General features: G+C 37.5%; 1 protein-coding gene across 3 annotated transcripts in view; it reads left to right on the forward strand.

Annotated features, from left to right (window-relative positions):
• The first annotated feature begins 448 nt into the window (after positions 1–448).
• The window catches only part of Lrrc4c (leucine rich repeat containing 4C), a 1,309,582-nt gene continuing 1,284,456 nt past the window's right edge, over positions 449–25,574 (forward strand). For 2 of the 3 annotated variants that reach the window (XM_036183236.1, XM_036183235.1), the window contains exon 1: positions 449–1,359. The gene's annotated coding sequence lies outside the window, so the exon portion shown is untranslated. The remainder of the gene's footprint in view (positions 1,360–25,574) is intronic. The other variant, XM_036183237.1, reaches the window with a different exon arrangement.

A 25,574-nucleotide genomic window follows, 5' to 3' on the forward strand; every position in this document is an offset into this window, starting at 1 on the left:
CATGAGCAAACTTTTTATATCCCCAGAAATCCATTTGTCCACTCTCCCATCAGTCAAATTCAGATACTTGTTGCCAGCTCTAAGATTTATAGTCTAAAGCTGGTTTTGGAAATTGCTTTGTATTTCCACTTAACAGCTAGGGCAGCAGCATGTTAAAAATCTGCCTTGGTCTCCTTGGAGCCTATTTATAAAGCTAATTTATCTCCCTGGACATTTTTTCATGCACCTCGTTCAAATACCAGCTCCAGGCTTCTAAACCATTAACCCCCCTTCTTCATCCCAAGCAAAATACTGTCAGAGACAATGGATGCAGGACAGTGACGATTCTGATGATATAGTCCTCCCCAGCAGAATGCAAGCCATCTCTCCTGCTGGCGGGAGATGGATTCGCTGCCCTCCCTGCAGACAAGCAGGCACACATACACACACACACACAGCCCTGGGAAGTCCACATTTACTGTACTGCATGCCGACTGCCTTGAAGAAACTGTAGCTAACCACCTTATTAGTATTCTTGCCTCCACTGTGTCTCACTTGCAGCATCAGAGCGCTGAGCAAAATGCAGTAGAGCAGGGACAGACACGGCTCTGGCAATCATCTCAATGCAGGCTGCCGAGTGTTGGGGGTGGGGGCATGCAGCGCATCAAGATTAATAACCTTGCCATAATCCGGGGCACCATGCAAGCAGACACCTCTGCTGATTGACTCGCTCCTGGCTTGATACATCTGCCTGGGGGAGAGGAATCCGGAATCTAGTTCTCACCCCAACCCCCCGATTTTGGATGTGCTTTTGCTTCTCCACAGACCTGGGAAGGTAACCGCAAGCCATACCATCTGCAGCTCACAGCACCTCTTGGAGGTTACTACTGACAGTTTTCATTACACGGGCTTCTGTGAGTGCTTATGTGTTCTTACGTGTTCCTGCGTGTGGCTGCCTGCTTTCTCGTGAAAGAGATTGTGTGAGTGTCCGTCCTGTGTGTGGGGGTTTGTGTGACAACTAAAGCAGGTATAACGTACAAGAGGAGATCTCAACACTGTGAAAATAATCTCCAGGCACTGGGACTCCCAATCTGTAGCCCCCCACCTCTCACCGCCCCTTCTCTGCCCTACTCCCCTGGCTCCTCTCGTCTTTGATGAGTTTTTGGGTTACTTTTTGGCGGAGTCTCTTGGACACGTTCTTGCCGTTGCTGGTGGATCAAATAAATGGAACCTTTGAAAGTTGATTATTTTTTTCTTATGTGACAAACACGCACACATACACAGAAAGAGAGAGAGAAGAGGAAAAGAAATTAGAGTGGTGTATGACCAGCTAGAGGATTTAAAATTTTCCCTGGTGAACTTGGAGGATCCATTGAGAAGGTAAGTCACCAGACTACTTAGCTCTGGTACCTTCTTTTCTTACAATGTTTGTGTTTTCCGGGTTGTTTTCAGAATTCCATATGCAGTTTTCATAAGCGCGCACTTTCAGATTGTAATGCAGAGAGGAACCAGTGTGTGGCATTTGGGGTTATTCTCATGCCAAGGAGGTTATTTCCATTTCCATTTGTATGCCCCCCTTATCATTTATACTCCTCTTCTTAATGTTTTCATGGTGAATTCTGAATATATGAAATCTGCAAATTTATGATAAAAATAAAAAGTCCAACGTCCTTTGAAATAAATCTCTAGAATTCAGGAAAAATCATTCAGGTTAGCTGCTGGCAGAAGTACTGGCACAGAAGCCAGACTGAACCTACTCAGAGACTGGCATGGGATGATGGCAGTGGGGGTGTAATCCTGACTTATGATAATTTAAAAGTAGACCCCCTGCAGATTTCTTTTCAAGAATGTTTCTATCTGCACTAGGGAGTAGTGTTGTGCCTCCACAGATCTTACTAGGAGCAAATGAGAACAAAGTGGGGATTGTTTCTGTTGTCAGCCTCACTTTTGGACTGACTTTCTTCCTATTGCATCTCATTAACCCTTTTGAACAGTGTCCCCTGCTTAAGACTAGTGGTGTCTGTTATTTTGGAACATTTTCTCACCTAACTCAGTCCCTAGAGAAGGGAGTGCGGTTGCAAATCGCTCTTAATTGTGTATTCTTGGCTGTAAAAGCCAGCAGCATCAGAATTCATGTGACCAGTAAAATGTCTTGCTGAACTCAGTCTCCTCAGTGTTCCCTGGTGGTTGGTTACCTGGGCCTTCAACCGGCCCCTCTTTTCCTTGTAACTGCAATGCTGGTAACATTTCACCTGTTTTGATCTCAAGAAAGAAAAATACTCTTTCACTGTATCAGCGTCTGCATCTCGGTATTTGTGAATATATTTATCTCTGAATTGGCACCTAGCTTCTACCAAGTAGGGAAAACAACTTGTAAATAGATTTCCAAAATGCTGAAATCCCCAAGTAAAAGCGCAAGAATGTTAGTCCTCCTTGGGGAATGTCTATGGTGGTGTGTCTGAAGTGGAGTGGTAACATTCCATGGGCTGTGAGCCAACTCTAAGGACTGTTGTGATCATGTTCAAGGCAGAGATGACACATATGCTAACCAGGTAGAGGAGGGCACACCTAGCTGATTCTTTCCAAACACTGAAAACCATATTTAGCTAAAATATGCTAACTGCCGCATAGAAGATTTATTCAGATTTGCCTGATTTAGTCAAAGATTTATAAGTGCATCCAAGTTTGGAGATGTCAGACCTCACACTCAAACCACTAACATTTTTTCTTCTTTCCTTGAAGGGAAATTACCAAAAGAGCAAAGAAACAAAATGCAAAGATAAGGTTATCTAGTGACTCTTGCATTGTAACTTAGAGGAGCTTTGCTGCATCTGCTGAGCTGCTCCCTGCCCCCAGCTGGCCCCAGGACTGACTGACTCCACAGTACTGATGGACAGACTGTGGGAAAACTCTGAGATACACCTTGTGATATCGTCTTCTTGCTGGCTATTTCTTAACTGGTGTATGTTTCCCTAGATTCCAGCTATTGTTTCATTAGTTTAAAAAAAAAGAGCATTTTCTTTTCTTTTTCCTTTCTTTTTCTTTTTTAAAGTGGCTGGAGCATAGTAGCAGTCATAAATAGAATTTCAGTTTTTTGTTTTTTGTTTTTTAAAGGAGAAAATGAGATAAGGATCATGAAACCTAAAGGGAGAGATAGATACATAAATAGGAAACACAAAGTTTAAGAAGGGAAGGACAGGAAGCTCCAGATGTCAGCAGTTCACAGCAGGCCATCAGAGGCCTCATGACAGACTGTGAAGAGACTGATTTTTCTTTCCCTTCTCACCTGCTTGTTCACCTGAAGCTTCTGGGAACTGAGTCCTAGGGAGAGGGGACAGTGGTTTCCGTCTTCTATTGGATATCAGAACTGTTTGGAATAAAGAGCAGCCCTTTCTAGATGCCATTCTGGAAGTTGGCGACTGGTGCCGCTTTTCTTAGAGACTGTTTACCTTTAACTGCTCCTCATTCGCATGCAGTATTAACGTGTATTTAGACCGATGGTGCTGTGAAATTAATTGCATAGATTAATTCTCAACACTATCTGAAAACAAAAGGATATTATTTTATCTTTTATTTATTTGAGATTTAATAATTGTAATGAGAGAAACTTCTAGAAGTTGCAACACTTACATTATCAGTTACTTTAGGTGAATAATAGCAGTGGAGTACCAGCCAACCCAGAAGGTTCTGACTCTGTCTCATACAATGTGTAAAGCAAAGCCATTGCATCTCAAGTGCTCCAGATGCTGTTTGTGCAAAGGCAACTTTGCATCACTATGTTTAGCTCAGATGCAGCAACGGTAAACAGCTTCTGCCTAGACTTGACTCCAGGGTCCATGGCAGACTTCTTAAACCTTGTGGGTTTTTTTGTTTTTGTTTTTGTTTTTGTTTTTGTTTTTGTTTTTTTGGTAGAGAGTATTTTGAGCTTTAGTAGGCTTGGTTTTCTTGTTTAGAGAATTCAAAAGCAAAAAGCAAGAAAAGGGGAGGGGTGGGAATATCCATTTCATTAGGGGTAGTATGTCAAAGTAGCCAATGAAGACAATGATGTTCCTTCAAAGAACTAGATGCAAGGTTATTTTTAAAGAATGAATTGATAAAGGGCTGCTTTGAATTTATTAGAGAGAATAAGGGAACTTCCACTTCCTCCTCTGTTTAGTTCCAGTCAGTGGGAAGGCCTTTCTCTGGCTTTTTGCTCAACTCAGCCAACCAGACCCAACACTCTCCAGTGTGTTTCTATGCTTTTAATTCCCAAGACACTTAACACATGAATAGCTCCTTCCCTCTCAAACAGACAGAGCTGACAGCTGGAGAGTTAGCTACTGAGTCCCTTAAAGGAATCCAGGAAGACTGTCCAGTGAGTTCAAGAAGAAAAAGGACTCCTGTCTCTCTGGCTCTGGCAGTGAAAACAAATCAAGCATCCTGAACTTGGAATTTTGATTGCTGAGTCATTACTAAAGCATTACTACAGCTTGGAGCTGCATAATATCTTAGGCTGATGCAAACAACGTTGATGGCCACAGGGTCAGAGCTTCAACCTGAAGAAGGAAATACAAAGTCTTGGGATGAAAGAAGTATTCTATAGTAACAGATGTATTATATGCCCCCAATCTTGTTCCCTACTACTTAAAAACAAGTTCTCTGGGACCTCCTTATTACAAAATAAAAGATGATTAACTGTTACATGAATTGAATAGGGAGTCTGAAGTTTACAATAGACTAAATAAACCCATTCAATTATGTGTATTGCAGTGGGGACCAGATAGCCATCAACTAAACAGGGCATGGTGGAGGCTTAGGTTACAACCAGGAGATGGTAAACTCTGGGTTGTAATCAGAAGATATCAGTCAGGCATTGGGAGTCTAGGCTGTTTACTGCCTAGAAAGATCCTCTAATGTAATTTTGAAATAAAATATATTTGCCTGATGCAATTTTAAATGAAATTAATTAAACAAGGTAGATGTGTTTTTCTCTGTGATGAGTTATTACAATTTTTTTGCTATAGTTTAGTTATTTTTCTAAGTGTTAACTTTACCTCCTCTTGGTAATATCTTGGCAGATTCTTGTGTGTGTGTGTGTGTGTGTGTGTTTGTGAGTGTATGTGTGTGTGTGTGTGTGTGTGTGTGTGTGTGTGTATGTATGTTTCTGTATATGTATATGAGTACATGCACATACATGCATGTATAAATTGTGAAATGACTGGTCAGGCTGTAGAAGCCATAACTCTAGATTCATGAAAAATAGAAAACTGTGGGATGATCACTGGTACTGGATTGCTAAAAATGACTGTAAAATGAAGAGAGGAAGAGAGAGGAAGTAAAGAAGGAAGGAAGGAAGGAAGGAAGGAAGGAAGGAAGGAAGGAAGGAAGGGAGGGAGGGAGGGAGAGAGGAAGGAAGAGGAAGAGGAACAAACTAAACAAGGCAAAGAAAGACACTGGGGCATTTTAACCTTCTTGGCAAGGATACACAGGCCATCACTGAGTTTGTAAGCTCCAAAAATTCTAGTCTATAATAAAACTGTTCACTAGAATTTTAATGACATTTGGAAACTGCATAAATAAGATATTTATCTATATAACAGACAGGTCTTAATGAGGACAAGCATCATCGCACCAAATTGCATTTATGAGGTAGGATTATAAGGCAGCGATGAAGACAATGATAACAATATTAGCTTTGTAGTTTCTCTCAGAGCCTCAGTTTCCTATTCTGTAAAACAGGAGCAGTCAATCATAAAGATTTCTGTGATGAATGAATAAAAGATGTCTATAAGACTGTTAGTAAAACCTTTTTTATGAAATTAGATTTATGTTGGTAGCTCACAAATATTTTTCATTTATCTTAATCTAGTTTAAAGAAGAGAAAAACCAAGCTAATTCAAGATATTTTTATCCTTATGCAGAGGGCTAAAGTGGCAGGCATAACTTCAGAGTTACGTAAAACTTGACAGATGAAGCTATGTTTCTTTAAGTTAACATGAAGGATTTATCAGACCTTCTCAGAGCAGCCTAAGCACTTCCAAATGTTGTTGTACAAGTTTGAAAACGATACGGAATGTAAGTAGAATCATGTGCACCCATCCATATGTGGTTGCAGAAACAATTCAAATGTCAGCAAGTGGTGTTAACATTGCTCTTTATCTACTGTCTCCTTTTATTCACAAACAATGAAAGGGTACCTATTTATTATGTAGCTAGCTGGCAGGCACTGCTACTGTGGTCACTGCTGTGAAAAGTATGGAAGATCTCTCTTCATTTCTCTTTGCTGCAATTCCAGCATTTAGATGTAGCATGCTGCAGTCTCAGGACTGCTCCTTAGAATTATGACTTGATAGTTAAACAGAATTAAGTTTCCTCTTCTAGCATCTGACCCATATGGAGCTATGTCATTGTGCACGACCTTTATTTAGTTCAAGAACATATTGCTAAAGATGTAAAAAGCCTTGTTCCTATTAATGTAGCAAGCTGAGCTGTCAGCGATGAGGCCAATTCTGCTTTGCTAACTCTGCACGGCTGGTACCACTTGACCCAGGTATTTCTGTTCTGCCTAGTCAGCCTTTCCCTGTACATGAAGATAGCTGGGCTTTGCCCTTCAAAATGTGGACTCTTACTATCCAATAATGAATGGACTCTGCCTTATGATTTGCATGGAACAAAGACCGAATCCAAACTCCCAGCATTTAAAATTCCATTTCACATAATCCAGGTCTAGAGCAGCAAAAGAGGGAGAAAGGATGTCAGTGATTCACACACAAACTCATACCACATCTCTAAGTGCCACAATCTGAGGATAGAACTAAAAAAAATCATCTTCTCCACAATATACTGTAGATTATATTGATAGCACACATCAAGCTAGTGCAGTAAGTTATAATTTTTACAAATAATCAATGGTTGTATTCTGCATGCCAGACAGGTTAGGCTACATAGGTATTATCTTAAATTTAGGATTTTGGGGGCCGAGGCAAAGATTAGGAGTTCAGAGCAATTGCTGATCTTGCAGGAGACCAGCATTTGATTTCCAGCACCTACATGGTGGCTCACAATCATTTGAAAACCCAGTTTCAGAGGATCTGATGCCCTCTTCTGATCTCCTTTGTTAGTAGACATGCAGATGGTACTCATACATATGCAAAACACTCATACACAATTGTTTGTTCACAGACAATGAAAGGATGTATATTTACTAGGTAGCTAGTTGGCAAGTACCGCCACTGTGGTCACTGCTGTAAGAAGTATGAAAGGTTTCACTTATTTCTCTTTGCTGCAATTCCAACATTTAGATGTGGCATAAAATAAAGATAAATAAATATTTACAAATTAATGAGGTAACTACTTTTCTCAGTACATGATGTAAAAAGAGGTTAAGTTTTTTGGCCCAAATATTAGCATATTAGCTCATTTCAAAACTCATATCTATTCTTCTACATCATGATATATATATATATATATATATATATATATATATATATATATATGACATTATTGTTTGTAAGAGATCTGAGAATGTTTTCTCTTTGAACTAGTAAATATCTGTTATAGTACATCATTAGTGTTATATATTTTATGGTATTTAGAAGAGTCTAGAGCACAAATCAGATGTCTTCTTTTTATGATCACCTTAGTCTTATTGGCATGGTTGGTGTCAGGTGGGGTAGTATACTTCAATTGAAAGTTTGGAGGCATTGGTAGAATGTACATTATGGGCAGTATAACTATGTGTATCCACTTTTTAGTGATATAACTTTGGGTAGGTTAGTTTTATATCTGTATTTCAGCACCTTGTCTTGCAGAATTGTTGTAAAATGTCTAGGAAAAGCCATTCTTATGAAGCAGTGAGAACAGAGATGGGAATGGGATGGATTCGTGCTCATTAAAAATGATTTCATTATGATACTGATGACCATCATTTACTTATAATCATCACTAATAGTAGTTATGATATTCTTAGAATTTTAGTTTATATAACTATTTTTGGACGTTGAAGGTATTGAAACAATTATCTGACACGAATGAGTAAACTACTAAGGTGATTGTCTGTCTGACAGACAGACATGAAAGGCATGAAGAAATTGTGATTTTTAGAACTCCCAGACTGGCTATACACAGAAGGGGGAAAATCACATTCTAGAAACTTCTGCATGTGTGCATGTGTGTATGGATGCCCCGTTCTGTGTATGTGAGTGCATGTGCAGGTTAGAACAGCTTTGAGTCTCATTCCTTAGGGGTAGCTCATCTTTTCTTGAGGCAGATCCTCTCACTGTCCTGGAACTCACCACGTGGACTGGACTGGCTGGTCAACAAGCCTCAGCTTCACTCCGTTTTGCCTCCCTGACAGTGGTATCATAAACGCACCACCATGCCTGATAATTTTTAGATTTTTTAAGAGTGAGTTCAGAACCTCATGCCTTATAAGGCAAGCACTTTATCCTACCGACTGAGCCATTTTCTCATCTGGAAAAGTCTTCTAGTTAAAGATAAGAGATAGCAATCTTCCTTTGACCTACTTGTGTCAAAGAAAAAAATGAAAATTTCATTTCTAATTTATTATCCCTGAACAAAATTTATCTAGATTTTGGTTATAATGGAAATATTCAGTTACATTTCTATGTCATTGTTTTAGCTATACCTTTATATTGATGTAAGCATGTATGTGAGAAACAGCTTTTTAATGTTTGGTAATAAACTACTCAGTGATGACAGGTTTCAGTAATTTATACAAGACTTTTTATCTACACAGGTATGTTTTATGTGTCAGGTCATAGAAGCAAAGATCGAATAGACATATAATTTTCACAGCACATTTGTCAACAATTGCTTAAAATAAAACCTGTGATCATACATATTGTGAATCTAGACAGTCAATATATAAGATACACCTAAGTAAAATGGATTTTCTACACATACCAAGATAACGTTTGAATAAAGAGTAAAAAATGTAAAGGACAAATATTTTATTGGGTATTCTAATAAAGCAAAATCTTTTGCTGTAAACCTGGTAGCAAGCAAATGGATTTTCTGATTTCTGCCTGGTGTGTATGTGATGACTGTAAGCAATCCGGAACATAGAATTACAGGAGGGCAGAACTGAGAACTTCCTTCTTTAAAGGGGAACCATGTTTACATGGTCTGGTTAGGATCTTTCATGTACCAAGGAACCTGGACTATTGGGAGGCAATAAACATCTTACTTGTAAATTCATTTTGACCCCAGTGTTGAAGAGAACACATGAGAATAGGTTTGAAATGTCAGCAGGTCCACCTGGCTACCAGAACTTTCCTGATGTAGGATTTGTCCAAGGAGTTTTTCGTGTTTTCATCTGATTGATGCTACATCTCCTGCATTCTTTTTCATTTTCTTGATCCTCTTGTTTCTCCTTGCCTCCCTCTTCTGCATGTCTTTGGAACTCCAAATTTGACTTTCTTTTCTATCATCATTGTCAGCATGCCTACATTCTACCCTCCTACTCCTACAAGATTCTGCAAAGAGTTCCAACTATGTAGTATATTCTGTGTCCTCTGAGATTTATCAGATGGGAAAATAAACCTTTAAAAATAATCAATAAACAAACCTAATTCCTACATCTGAATTTCATAACTATGCCATAAATCTCAGTGAAGAATATCTTATATCACTAAATCAAAAATTTCAGTGAATGTTCTCTATGAGAATATTCTATTCTTCAGTGATCATTTTGTTGATGCTGACTGCCCTGTATTTGTTCATTGATCACAACACGTGGTTTAAGGATATGTGCAACCTAATTATAATGTAGAACACAAAGATGTAAGCAATATGTGTTCCCTCTAAAACATAATGCCTTATCATTGCCATTACATTGATAAAGGAGATGTTAACATGGAAACCAAAGGAGTACAGAGTTTTGCAGAAGAAAACTGAGGTGTTTGTGGTTGGAGATGTTTGAATACAGAAGGGCAGCTTGGTGCTGACACTAAATAGACATCTCAATAGTGAACAAAAATGAAGAAATGCTTTGAGATCCTGTAGAGTGTCTTGACAATAAAAAAAAAAAAAAAAGAAGAGCCCACAAGATACACCCAGTGAAGCTGTATCAATGCTCTGATGCTGCAGATGCATGCAGTAAGCCCCACAATCATACAAAGAGGGACATCTTTATTCTGGAGATGCCAACAGGGAAACCAAGATTCATTCAACTTGTTATTTGCCAAAAGAAATAGATCATTAGGAGCTGTGCCGACGCCTGTGTCATTGCAGCTGATTGCACAGCCCAGGTGCCCCAACTACTCCAATTTGAGACTTTAGTCTGCCTGGAACGAAGTTTGGCACTAGTATCTATTTCCCCCTCTAGTTTCCTTTACATTTACCCATGCCTTCCTGCATTACTGGAAATTTTTTTCTGCGTAAGACAATTTTTCAAAACTTCACTTATCTTCTTTATTGTTGTAAAGTGAGAAGTTGGAAATCAAGATATTCACAAACACCCATCTGGTTTCTTTAGCTTCACTTCCTGTTTACAATTTGTTTATGTCCTTTTGTTTCTGGAAATGGTTCCAGAACCTTGAACTGGTAGTTTTTTAAAACCATTATGATGCCATGTTCTGGAGGGAAACATATTTAACCATCCAGAGCTTAGAACAGAATAACACTTAATCAAACCCAAAGAGCTGATTGAAGGCTAGCCCTTAACCTTCAAGTCTTAACATCACTCTTTGGCTTGAGTTTTCAGAGTTGTTAGAGGTGCTTTCTCTGCTTAAAGGAAATGTAAGTTTCTCTTTCTCTCAAACTAGAGCTATGACAGCTGAGCAGTAAGCAGTTTACAAAAGTGCTCAGTTTCATCCTAGGGTGACCTGGTTTTTGAGTTAGGGTCTTGATTCAAGATCAACTACCAGGAAAAACAGGGTCATCATCAATGGTCAGTGCTAGTGGACATGCTGGTTCTGAGTTTCAGAAACAGGACGAATAAAGAGTTAATTCCTTTCTGTGTCTGTGCCCAGGCATAGTTCCATGAAGACTTTCCATTCCTCATTCCAATCACCCTTGGTAATGGTTTGTAAATTGGGCATCTAGAATCAAAAGAAACCTTTCTCTACCTCCATCATTTTCCTGGTATCTTTTACTAAGGACACTTCCCATCTGTAATACTTACTCACAGGATCCTCTTTCCTCCTGGCTACCAGGCTTTCCTATACTTTTAGCTTTCTGCTCAGCTTCAACTTTCCAACATCAGCCTCAAGTTCACTTTCTATCATGGAGATGGTCATTACACTCTTTCCCAGTAGCATCCATTGTCGTCTCTGATCTGTGCACTCCTTGTTTTAAGCAGTTTAGAAATTCACACTGGCAGCACCGAGTTGGCTGGCTACCACCCACAAGGCCAGCCCCTCAGCTTCTTGAGTGGGATGGTGACTGATTTTGCTTCGAGATTGCCAAGTTTTCCCAGGCTGCAGACCCACATCAAGCCTTTGACAACTGTAACTGTCTGAATTTGCTGTTGGTAGATCACAACATCCTTCAGAAGGAGCAGTGTTTTATCTGCCAAACCAGAGTCACAACAGCTGGCATGTATTCTGTGTTTTTCATTTGTCTACAACTTCATATTCATTTCTGGAACTTATTCTTTCTGGAAAAATTATGAAATATATACTTTTAAAAATTGAAAGGTAGAGAGGTTAAATGGATGTCAAGAATCTTGGAGCATACCTCTGGATAAACAATACCTTTGGTTGGAAATATTGTTAAAATGTTCTTTCTAGGTCACTTAAAATATTTAACATCTTCCTTCTTAAACAAATATGTGTATATGTGTGTGTACGTATGCTTAGATATGTCTCTAAAACCTGTATAGGTGTTAAAGTTTTATGCACATGATAATTTTGTTATGTTTTATCCTAAAATTATTTATGGACTATACGACTTACATTTGTGTAGCCCAGTAAAACAAGCAGCTGATTAAGGGGAAATCATTTCTCAGTTGTAAAGCACAAATATTATGGATGATTATTAAATAGAGCTCTAGAAACAGATGTGTGCAGCAGCCTTGTTTGTGTGTCTGTTAAGATATAGTAGAACCTGGCTAAATTACACTAATGAGTTGGAGACCCATTACAAATCATCACATTTGCCCAATTAATGGAGGAGCAACATAGAGAAAAAAGAATATTAAGCAAGCCAGCTTATATAAAGGGAAGAAAAACCTTCAAATAAATCTAAAAGGCATGAGCCACCTACACATACAGGTATATACATGCCTGAATGTACATATACATACATGCAGTTGAGTCAAATTTTATTACACACTGTGAGGTAAGGGTTGTTTTACCTTCACATCAATAAATACTGTCACTTTGGATTCTATCAACTATGGTGCTCCCAGCAATTTTTCTGTACATATTCTCAGGGAGCACTACTCCTACCTCTCATGTTCACACACACATACACACACACACACACACACACACACACACACACACACAGAGCAAATTATATTCCAAGTTCCTTGAGATTCTAATATTTTTTTATAAATTAAAGGGCATATGCATTTTAGATAAATTTTATGTTTTTTTCACACTTTGAATATTAATGCCTATTTGGAACAGGATTTAGGAAGATGTAGTAGGTTTTATCTCAAAAGTGCTTGTAGTCTATCAAACATAGGGTCACATTCACTTTATACTTTAGGTCAAAATTTGATTTCTAGATCTTCTACATAGTTTAAAGATAGTTTACACTTTTGGCTTTCTTTTCTTCCTTTCTCATTACTATTAGACTTCGGTTGGAAGGCCGACACAACATTTTGCTCCATCATTTCAAAATGCCTTTGCGTTTTACTTTGAACTTACATATCTCATTTCTTAACTTGAAGGCAGATAGTCCTTCTGCCACTGCAGTCTTTTTGGCAAGGATGCCACATCTTAGCTGTTGCCTAGCTTAGTACTTTGTTGGGCTCTATTTAAAAACCTTATTGGATATTTACTAATTGCCTTGGATTGTGCTGCCTACCTCTTCGGAATGGAGGATCAAAAAGAACAGAGTTATGTCTCTTCTGTACTTAGTCAGTCCTTATTATGTAATAGATTTACTATGTATGCCTTTTGAATTGCTCAATAAGTTATGTTGATCTGAAAATCAAACAAGAAATTCAGCCTTAACATCATGTAAACATCAAGTACAACATATATGAAATGCTATTTGTAGAAGTCTGTTCTTTTTTTTTTAAATTTAGTTCTTCTATATCTCAAAAGACTGTGAAGTTTGCATAAGACAATCTTCACATACCACGATCTTTCATTCCCAGATCCAACATACTATCTATCACACTCATGTACAAAAGTCAATGGATTTCCATCCTTAAAAATGTCATGAATGAATGGAGACAGCTTAGACACCTGGACAATAAAGCATGCTACTTTCCTCAGAGAAACAGAGATAGTATAGCCTTCAAAGGGGCATGAAGGAGAACTGTCAAAAGGCTTGCAGACAGACGGTATGAACTGGGACATTTATTTGGCCTCCCCAGGGAATCCCCACAGACAGTTCTGCACCATAGGTGAGTACATTTGATAGCCGTATGTCTGTGAGAAGCTAGACAGAAAAACATTGCAAGACACCATTGAAAATAATAAATGACAACATAATTTTAGTGGGACTAAAGCATACAAGTAATTTGCTAGAGCCTTATCTTTTGCACAAAGTTTGACCTCTCAACATTTTCATTACATTTGAAGAGGTGAGTCAATTCAGGATGCTGGAGTAATGGAGAGATAGAGTTTGTTGTCAGATACTATCAAGTCTAAACTTTAATGATGTCCATTGCCAGAGACTGAGCTGCGGTTTGTGTCAGCTGTGAACTGTATCTTAGAAACAGTATTTTCCCCCAGTAGAAATATTGGAAAAGATTGAATATTTGGGGTCAGAAGGAAGAGATTAACTGTAAAGATTTTCAGATGCACAGTTACTTTTATCTTGTTCACACATCATCAGATTCAGGCATTTATCAGATTCATTGGGTTGTCAAATAGGAAGTCATTATAGGAAAGGTATTTGTGATTAGATCTTTCCCCTCTTAAATGCTGGGCATTGAAATCCCATTTCAAAGATACTAATTCTTGGCAGTCTTAAACTATGAGCAGAGATTTCTACTCCACTTATGGGAAACACTGGTAGAGGTCATTTGGAGCTGGGCTGTGATGTGCATGGAAAAAATGATTTGAAGAAGTGGAATTTTATAGCCTGCGTCCCACTGGCTCAGCATCAGAAGTAGAAGCTGCTGTTATAAAATAGGCTCTCCATGATGATTATGGCCACATATAAGATTTCTGTACATCAGGCAGTGAAAGCTGGTGACTCATTTCTGTAAAAGATTTTCTTCTTTTTTACACCAAGTTCTGAGATGTTATTGCTACTATTGGGACTTCCACAAGTTGAATTTCTTTACCCAAGCTGCTTTTCCATCAATGGGCGTACCTCTCTATGAAGAAGTTCTGACAATTTAAAATTGAAATCAGTTGCATAAGAATGAAAATTGACAGGAGTGGGGCTGCTTAAAAACAGGACTAAACTTGGGGTTAGTTGCAGCCTTTTAGCTATTTTTTGAGGGTAGAGCCATGGTCTGGCATGGATTATGAGGGAATGGAAAGTGAAATTTGTGGGGCCTCTTGCCTCTTCAGCAACAATTTTCTTCCCTGGTTCTTTTTGGTTTAGTAGTAAATTCCAGTTTTGTTCTGAATGCTATCAAAGCAATAGGCAAAGAAAAAAGGCTAAATGAATTATAATAAGAAGGGACATGCAATGTGGTCCTGCCACTATAGACATCTTTAAAATGATGTGTGTATATCTTACACAACTGCCACAGAAAAGCATTTAATATACTTTCAAAAACCAAACACTGCCAAACATCCAAGGAATGAGCTGTTATTAGGTCTCATAGATCTGTAAAATTTCCCATACTATTTTTTTTAAATATATGTATGGAATTTGAAGAAGTATTTGGGAAGTATTTTTTATTGGGAATATCTTGTATTAAACAGCCATATTTAATTTGATACAATTCAGTGTTTTCCAAATTTATTCAAGTATGGAACACTACTTTTATGGAACATCTGTTAACATTTAGCAAATTAACATTGCCCCTTGAAAGCCATGTGGAAACAGTGACTTACTTAACAATTGTACTGAGGATGGGGATATGCTTACTAGCTAATCCTCATGTGATTCATATATAAGTGCATAAAGATGAAATGTTGCTTTATGACAAAGTACCTATGGAATATAAGCTTTAGGGTACCTAGTCATCTTCAATAACGTGCATAAAGCATGTTCTTGGATAGTTTATAGTTAACCATTGTTTTCCATCATGAATTCACATTGAGAAACCAGCCATTGTTAGAGGTTACATGCTATTAGAGGTCAACTTACTCTCTTTAATAATGGAATATGTGACCATTTGTCCATGGTAACAGCATTTCCAACTGTAGAAACATGTTGACATTGTTCCAATATGCATATTGTCTTACCTTTACAACAAATAGGTGTGCAATAGCATCATCTTAGATCAAAGCCTTTGTTAGCCATATAGCCTTCTCATCACTTCCAGTGCCTGAGACTGTATTAAGGGGTTGCATCAATAACTGGGTCTAAGTGAACATCCATGAACAAAATCCTTGTGGATTATTAATTTCCAGAGTTTTTTCCAATATTGGCTGCTTTCCTGGAGGACCAGGTAGCCTCTGTGTTGCTGAGGTTGGCTGAGAGAATTCACTGGTTTCTAAAATGCAGGATAACTATGAAAGGCATTCAGACACTGCTTTTTTCCCTAACACCTCAGCCTCAAAACAAAACAAAACAAAACAAAGAGCAGGCAAGAATAGAAAGAGTATTCTTAGCTGAGCCAGCATGATATGAATGCTGCATTACCAGCTGCTCACTGAGCCGCAGCTGAGCAGATCTGCAGTCTTCAAGCTGCCCCACATCCTCCCTTTAATACTGACTGCGGAAATTCCCTTGTGTACTTCCCAAGCAGGAAGTCTAACTTCCTCAGGTTGAATGATATTTCCAATCTCTGTAGGATGGGAACTACCAGGATACAAATGTACAAATGGTAGGAATGTCTTTAGGATCCTCGTAATAATAATAATGAATTATTTTTGTTTGTTTGATTTTTGAGACGTTTTTCTGTGTAACTGTCCTGGCTGTCCTGGAACTTGCTCTGTAGACCAGGCTGGCCTTGAACTTACAAAGATCTACCTGTCTCTGCCTCCTGAGTACAGGGATTAAAGCATATGCTACCACTGCCTTGCACGAATACTTATGTTTGTACAACTTGTGATCATGAAATCCTTCCCAGTGTCACACAAAATTAGAGGATTAAGTGGCCTAGTGGATATTATTTTGTAGTTGAGTGGTGAGGTTGAAGAAAGAAAGGCAACTGGACTAAAGGCCTTGACAAGACATTATCACACTCTTGGTAAATGTAGGCTAGGAGGCAACGGAGACAGTTTTTAAAGTCTCATTGATTTCTTTAAAAATAAAGCATCAGAGAAATCTGTCAAACAGATTTCCAGGCCTTTGTATGTTTCCTCTACTTCCACTGGTTGTGGGTGTTCTACAGGCTCCAGGTGAAAGAAAGCCAGCAATGGGGGTAACTGATAAAATATCCTCTAACAATGTTTTGTGGGTCCCAGAGAAGTCTAGAAGGCTGGAAAATGAACATTTGTAGGACGAGTCCAAGGACAGCTGCAGGCCCATGGGTTGTCATTGAGTCCACACATGCAGGGAAAGTCTTTTGTATGCCATCCATTAGCCAGTTCTTTAGTAATTCAACTACAAGTGTAACACATACAACTAATCTGCTTTAAACTGAGAATCTAAACATGTAGAATTATGGGTTAGTAAGAACGACTTTCAAAAAAAAGTTAACAACTATGGAAGCCAGATTTAGAATTCATGTTACTTTTCTTCTTCTTCCAGAATCACTGGTTTTAATTTAAACCTATCATGAAAATTGCAGAGAAATCAAGAGTGGCAGGGTTTGCCTGAAATTATTGAGGGAAAAAGGAAAACTGCACATGCTTAAGGTAGAATTTCTCCCCTAAAACTTGCACTGTAGATTATCAAATGTTATCTGGATATAGGTTTCATAATTAAATAATTTTGTAAGTAGAACATTAAATAATTCCAGGATATAACTTTTAAAATCCACTGAGTTCATAAATATTTACTTTCTATCTTTTATTATTCTCTAAACGTTTACCTTATGTCCTTTAGTTTGAGATGCTGTGGCATTATTTGTTGATATCAGGATATGTATTGGGACATGGAGAGTTGAAGACTCAATGTGGCCAGTTGTGGAATCTCCCCACTCCTTATATAATATCCTCTGAAACAACTGATCACTCCCCTTCTTTCTAATGAACTATCGAGGTATCAGGAGTTGAGTGGTACCCTGAATACTAAGGTGCTTTGTAGGATAACAGGCAGATCACAGACTTTTATTATTTTCTCCTTGTCCATCCCAGAGACGAAAACGATCTCAGTACTGAATTTCCTTTCATTATTTTGGATTTAGATTGTAATGAAGCAAATGGATTTAATTTTTAACCTCATTGATAATGGTAGCCATGGGGACAGCATTTTACAGGTGATTAGATAGGGGAGCATCTGCTTGTGTGCCAGAGCTTGGGTGGAGACAGGGTGAATACACTTGTGTGCCTTCAGTGTGTATGTCCACCATTTTTCTTTGAGTTTATCTTTATTTCCTGGTCCACTTCTTAAATTATTTAAACAATTATAGAATAGCTCCTAAACTATGTGTTTTCTTGGAACTTTGATGTTACAGTACTATTTCATTATTTAAAATCAGGTCATCTCTGATGTTGCTACAGCTCTATGATAGAGGCACTCCCTGTTATCTTGTCGTTCATTTTCTTTTCTAAGAAAAAGATTGGGGACTTCCCCCTCTGATTCTAAACCTCCAGAGTAGCTGGGAATATAGGTATGTATTACCATGCTCTGTAAGAAAAATGCTGCTTTAAATCTTTCACTGAAGAACCATCAAGTTCTGCTTGGGCTCACTCTTATTGTAATCAGATTCATATCATAGTGCTAGTGAGAGTTCTGATTGATTCTAATAATTTTGACACAAATCTGTGCATTTCTTGGAAGAGGGAATCTTAACTGAGAAAATTCTTCCTTAAGCCTGGCCTGTAGTCTAGTTCTTGATGTATTTTTTACATTAATTGTTGATATGGGAGAGCCTAGCTATCTGCAGGTCTTGTGACCCCTGGGAAGGTGGTCCTGAGTTGTATAAGAAAGCAAACTGAGCAATCCATGAAGAGCAAGTTAATAAGCAGCACTCCTCCATGGCCTCTGCTTTAGTTCCTGACTCCAGTTTCCTCTCTTGACATCCTGGTCTGACTTCCTTAGCTAATGCAACTGTATCCTGAGATCAATTCTTTCTTCCCCAAGTTGCTTTTGGACAAGGTATTTTATCACAATAGAAACACTAAGAGACTTAGACAAGACATTATGTGACCTTTTTTTTTTTAAAAAAAAAAAAAAAAAAAGAATACTGGTATTCTGATGTACAATGAAAATCATACTAAAGTTTCTATGTTTAATATTGTCATTTATGAAATGAGATTTTTTTGTGAGGATTCCTGGTGGTAGTGGATAGTACTTCAGATAACCTTCTATTAAGTAGAACAAAAATACTGGAAACATACCTAAAAAGAACATCTTAGCTCATTGCATTTTAACTTTTTATTTACTACAACATTTTCTCTTCATCCCAATGTTTGCTAAGCTCTTGAACAGAAGAGTCCTATCACTTCAGAATAATGGACCATTTCAACCTATCTTTTCTCACTGGGTACCACTTTTCATAGGACAGAGTCAGAGTCAGTGGTGCCTCTGTGGAAAGGACTCCACTTCCTATTAGTTTTCCTATGATGTACTCCTGAACCTGACCACTAGATGTCTCTGTGATTACATGCCGGGCCAAATCAGACACATGGTCTACCACAGCAGTGAAGTGAACCTCAGGGCAAGGCCTAAACTCCAGACAACTCCTATCACTTCAGTAGCCTGCTCTATGATGCACTAAGGTGCTGGCTCTAGAAACTCTGTTTGACTGTGTCCATGTGATTGTGTAACTTGATATAAACAGTTAAGTCCATCTATCGCCAAGAGAACCCTTGGATGTGAAAGTACCATTTCAACTTGTCATGTGCAAGTGAATATGTATACATATATACATATGTGTGTATGTATATATATTCAGAATATCACAGTAATATACATACAAAGGTTCTGAGGTGATGTTTAGCTTTCAAAATGAAACAGGATAATTGTGTGTGGAATTGTTCCAAATCTCTGGCTAAACTGTCATCCCCATTATATCGTGGTATGTGGAGCTGTCATATTTCACAGTCCCTTCTCTGTTTCTCATTCCTCTTCTCTCAGTCATTTTTTTTTCTGTTGTTTCTTTCAAAACTTACTTTGTCTCAGGAAATAACAAGATTTTATATTGGAGCTTGTTTATTTGTTTTTTAACCCTAGTGCTTAAAAAGCAGCCTGTATCACATGTTCTCAGGAAGTACTTCCACTGGATTTTACTTGATGAGGAGGACAATCTGTTCATACAGCAGAAATGTAAAATTTGAGGGTAATATAAATGATTATTAACATATAACTACATTATTATGGTTATACATTTAGAATTTTATATGAATGAACATCTTTATATTTTAAAAATTATTATTTTTGCATTTAACATTATTAGACAAGTCTAATGTATCCAATATTACATGTTCATATCACCTGAGGAGAGCATGGTCCTTAAACTGTGACAGTGTCTACCAGTCTCTGACTATGCTAGCCTAATATGAATTACACATACTGTTGTAGTCATGCAAAAATAAGTTGAGAGGGAATACTAAATAAATTCCCTTAATGATTTATACTTTCAAAGGAATCACAATTTGTAGGTAAATAGGAGTGTGCTCAAACTATCTGAAAACATTTTGAAATGAAGTCTTAATTCTATTATAATGATATTCATTCTAGTTATTTACGAAGACATCCTTTCTTATAGGAAGTATCATGTCAAAATTGAACTTTATTCCCATCCATCTCAAATGGTTACAGACTCATATGGGACAAGAGGATAAAACACTGGCTGTTTATTGTGTTTTTTAGCAGTGACTCCCTGATCTCCTTTGAATTCCTGGGGTACGGTGATATCCCGAGGGCAAGAACAATAGTTGTTAAGAATCGGCACACAGCTGCCTGAGTTTACTTTTCAGCCACTTGAAAGTGACCAAAATGTCGACAAACATCTACTAGCTAATTTTACTTCTGAGTATCAAAGAAGAAACAGAGACGCATGGCATTATCAAATCTGAATGGTGTAAAAATGGCTGATGATAACTAACAATTACTGATCTTACTACGAGTTGTAAATTACAAGGCAATGTATCTTTAAAACAATAGCTCACATTTATTAAGTGCCTTTTACATACCAGCTGTTATTCTTTGACCTTTGCAATAACTAAATCGTGTATTCTTCACAGCCAACCTTATAACTATTGCTGGGATCCAAGGCACATAAAGGTTAAAAAACTTGTTAGTACCTACAAACTCAGACTTGAACCCAGACAGTTTAGCTCTGCATTGCATGAATCGTCAGCTTCCCAGCAAAGTTTTGAATGGTTCTGGGGTTGCTTTCATTGGTGCAATTGATTCCCTCTCACTGCTTATTTCCTAAATAGCATCATTGGCCCCTTAGCCAGGATAACACCAGCACCACTTCAGCCCCTTTCCTCCTCCTGTGGAGACTCAGTGGCCTTGTGATTTCTTAGGTCCATTGCATTTTGAACAAGAGGTAGATCAGGAGAGTTTTTCTTATTATGTTTTATTCTTATCATCCATGTTTAATCAGTACACATAATACAAGAACTCATAAGAACATTTTCAGATCTCATGCCTTCTTCCCCTCCTGTGGCTATGTTTTCGTTTCTAATAGTTCCATTCATTGCCTAGAAAACTTCTTCATTACTTTCATGTAATAAATACAAACATAATTTTATGTCTTTCTACAAAATTTAGAATCCACAAATAAGAGAAAACACATGAGGTATGTGTTTTCAAGTCTGAGTTATTCACTTAATATGATCATTTCCACTTGCATCCACTTTCTTTTACATGATGTGATTTCATTTTTATAGTTATATATATATATATATCTTGAATGTATATATGTATGTATTTCCTCTCCTTACCTCTGTTGAGAGTCTTTTTAAAACTTCCTGCTTACTCACTACTATACTTATAGTTTTATTTTTTCCAAGAACCATGGTGATGCCTGAGCTTGTGCAACAAGATTAACCACATAGTCATTGTTCCTACAAAACAGAGGCTAATCCAGGTTTCTTGGTTTGACTTCAAGCTGTAACAATGCCAAAAATTTTGCCAAACTTCATCCCAGTGGCCTAATTCATCATACAGTTTACCATTTGCATACATTTTTTCCCTCTTCCTTTTGGACCTTGGTGGTCAAAACCACCCAATTCCATGAAAGATGTTCATGGCTAAATGCAGTAAAGGATATGCTGAATATTAATGAGTTTCCTTTAAGGAGGCATGGTTATGTGCACATTGTTCACGTTCTTCCCTATGGTGCTCTGTTGCATACATTTCAGCTTCATGGACCTTGAGGATAACTTAAGTCCTTAGGCTTCAGCAAATATTTGATAATCTATGTACTTAGTTTTAGGACTATATTTGATGCACAATAGACAATTTGAAAGTTATGAAAGGAAAAGAGGAAGAGAGGAAAAAAGGAATATGATTTCACTGCCTCTGATAAGCCCTTTATCTTGTTGAAACAATGTTATTTTCCACCAATGTAACAAAACTACTAACATTTGGACATTTACAAAGTGGCACTCAAATCTTACTATGAATTTTCCTGTAACATCAAGGTAATTTCTGTTCCAATAGCAGCAGTAGTGCCACCATTACCTTCCCCGTCATCATCACTACAACTATCATTACCACCAATATCACCATTACCACCATCACCACAAACACCAAGAACAAAAATTTCTGGTCTCCTGGACATATCTGTTGGTTATAGTGCTACAAGTGTACTAATAAACACCTGGACTTTACTCATCAAAAAGAGAGCTCATTTTTAATTTTCTTTGCCCATGTGTCTATTCTTTTCCAAATTTGCTCAAAAGTGGTAAACTATATACTTACATATATGGTGATGGAAGAGTCAGAGTTAACCATAACTATTTTTTCTCACTTATCATATCTAAATTATTAACTGATTCTTCAAGATGGTCTTAAAGTACAAGTTAGAAAAATATTTAAAATAAATTGATGACTTCTATCAGACCTAAAATGGCATAAAAAGTCATGGAAATCTCTCTGTAATCAAGTCTTTGTTACTCTTTTTTTTTTCTTTCCCAGAACATCTCTCTGTGTTCTAGATACTATGTCATCAGGGTGCTTGCTCATTCCAATGCTTGTTAAATGTGTCATTGCCTGGGGACTTCATACTAAACCATCCTGTAACTCATTTTTAGATGAATTTTTCTTCTTTGGATAAGATAAATCAATTTTCTAATCATGGGTAGATAACTTGCTACTTGAATTCTTTGAGAAACACATCACTGGGTTATTTGTTGCTGTTCATTTATTGACCTTATTATGGTTTATGAATGATAGTCTAGGTCTCACAGAAAAATAAATGTCATCTCTTATTCATTATTGTGTTCCCATGTCCTAAGGGTGTGTGAGGTATAAAGCCAAAACTAAAAATGAATAAATAAAGCAACAAGAAACTGAAGCTACCCAAACTGTAAATGTGATTCCCCATTTCAAATTATTATAAAAGGCAAATGTGTGTGCACTGAAGAATCTCCAAAGCCACCTACCATCAGTCCTTTCCTTTTCTGTGTCTATTTTGTCTGCCATCAAAGGGTAATGTGGCTCTCCTCTTGAAATACTAAGCTGTCTAGTTTGTTTTGATAAAACACTTGACATATAATTAAGATTCTTTCTTTGTCTAATTGTTTTCTTACTGTTTGGTTTCGTCTGATTGCTTTGCTATGGCTCAAAGTGAGGACCTCATAAATGTTTGGTGATTGAGCTCTACTCCTAACCCTAAGATCCAAGCCTAGATTTAAAGAGGACTTAGGGCTTCCTTTTCTATCTTGGGTAGCATTGATTATTGAAGACTGCATTGTAGTTACATGTTTTGTGACAATATGAAGAGGGACAAGGAAAGACAGTCATCATGTCTTGACATTCCAACATGTCTCCAAGCATATCCTCATCATATAACTACAGACTGTGTGATGTGGAGCAAATAATTGACAAAATGAATCTTGACTAAGAGAACCTTGGGAAGCTATCATTGTTAGCCCTTAAATCTCAATACAGTTTGTTTCTCAGCAAAAGGAGACTGAGATATAGAAATGATATAAACACACAGATCAAGAAGAAGTGAAGACAATAGGCACCGAGTCTACTTGTTTCTAGAGGATGGAGCACATACATGGGTTATGCATTGTTGTCAGTTCGCCACTGTAGAGCTAAATATAAGACTACATTCAGAGCCATTTGTATAGTGATGCTTCAGCATAGCACTAATGTGGCAGAAAAAATTCCAGGTGAGACAGTGCCAATTATGAGAAATCAGTAGAGGTAGTAGTTGCAGATCAAGTGTGAGCTAGCATGCTCTCTCATGGCAACAACCCATGAAGTCTTCAAAAGACATGAGACATCAGAAACTAAACTGTATGGCAGCAGCTGAAGAGTAGGAAGTAGAAAGTGAATCAGCATTGTGAAGTGGCAGACATCTGGAGAGAAGCCAATAGGATGTTATCACTATATTCCACATAGTGCTGTCTTCAGGGCAAGAGCCCCATGACTGTCCATAAAGGACAAACCTTGTCCCTTGTTCTGTGCATGTTTCCTAAAGTATAAGTACAGTTTCTCAAATTTGGAAGCTACCCAACTATCAAAAAATGTCCTAGGAAACATTTTAGAATGGACTCTTGACTCCTTTTTTTGTTGTAAAAATTATCTGAGAGGAAGAAATGCAAAAATCTGGGCAATTGGAAAATACTGTGCTCTTTACCCCAAAGAGACTCCCTTACCCTCTCCTCACTCCTTGTATCTTACTTCACATTCTTTCTAGAGGACCTTTCTGCATGAGTCCATCGCCTTTATATTTCAATTCTCTCCTTTATAAGACTGGAGGAATACCCTTTTGTCATCATGCTACATTGTAAATTAAATAATTAGTAATTTGTTAAACATTTTGAAAATGCTAAGTATTATTATTATTTCAAGGGTAATTTACTTCTTCTGATTCGTTTGTAATTACTTCATCAAAGTATCATTCAGTAAGAACTGTTTGATGCATCTAATGTCTATGGACCTTTCTTATGAGATTTGCATTATCAAAATTGTTAGGAGGATTTTCCAACTGAACACTTTTGCATTCAAATGTTTACAACAATGTAAATATCAAGCCATACCTTACTTAGCTTCAAGTCCTTTTGGAAAAAGCAAAGCCTACAACATGGATTAATTCCTACATTTGTCTCTAATGACTCTTTCCAAAAACAAAATAAAATGGACCAAAGCCAGGCCAAAGTTCTAAGTAGAAAACTGGTCATATGTTAATTTAGTCTTTCTCTGAACCTTCATACCTGTGTGAGAATTTCTCCTCTTTCAGTTTTAGTCACCTATCACTCCCATTCTAGGAAGGACACAGCTATATGTCATATCGGAAGGCTGATGGGATGCACTTTGCTCTGTTATAAAAGTAATCTCGATGACTCATGAGTGATGATTTTCAAATTACTGTCTACTTAGAGTGGAATGCCTTTGTAGTTAGCTTCTATAACCTGATATAGCCAATGACAGCAAAGATACCTTGAATTGTTTTTGTATATTATACCATTTCATTTTAAAATTAATATTTGTTATTGCTTATGGGTTAAATTATACAATTTCTCCAACCTACACTTTAGCTACTGGTTTAAATGTATCAATGTTATTTATTCTGCTAAATTTAGACATCCTCCAGGAATATCTGAACATGTTGTGGAAAAGCATGATCCCAGATGTGATCTGTTTGAAGGGCACGTTAAAGTTGCTTGTCACTTTTCTTCAGGGCTATAGGGCAATTAAAGAAAAAACTCATTATATGAACACCTGTTTATCCCTTAACTATGTAAATTAAACCCCTTGAAATCCCAAATAGGTGTCCTCTTTCAATCTCCATTAGCTTTTGTTTTGTCTCTAAACTCCTTCTTGGTACAGGGCTGTTTTTCCAAACAAGCCACAGACATTGAGTCATTATAATCCCTGTCCTCATTCGCAACCCCAGCCTTTCAATACTAGTGATTTTTCTTATTTTAATTGCATTTTTAAGTTAGCATTCCTTCTTTCCATATATTTCACCAAGCACATTCATTTGCAGCACAAAAATCTCAACCCAATGTACTTTAGATAATAATGAAAACTTCATTCTTCAAACAAACACAAATTATGGGGTTAGTGAGCTCTTTCTACTATCACAAGGCATGAAACAGTGG

The sequence above is a fragment of the Onychomys torridus genome, chromosome 4 (genome assembly GCF_903995425.1).
Source record: "Onychomys torridus chromosome 4, mOncTor1.1, whole genome shotgun sequence".
NCBI lineage: Eukaryota > Metazoa > Chordata > Mammalia > Rodentia > Cricetidae > Onychomys > Onychomys torridus.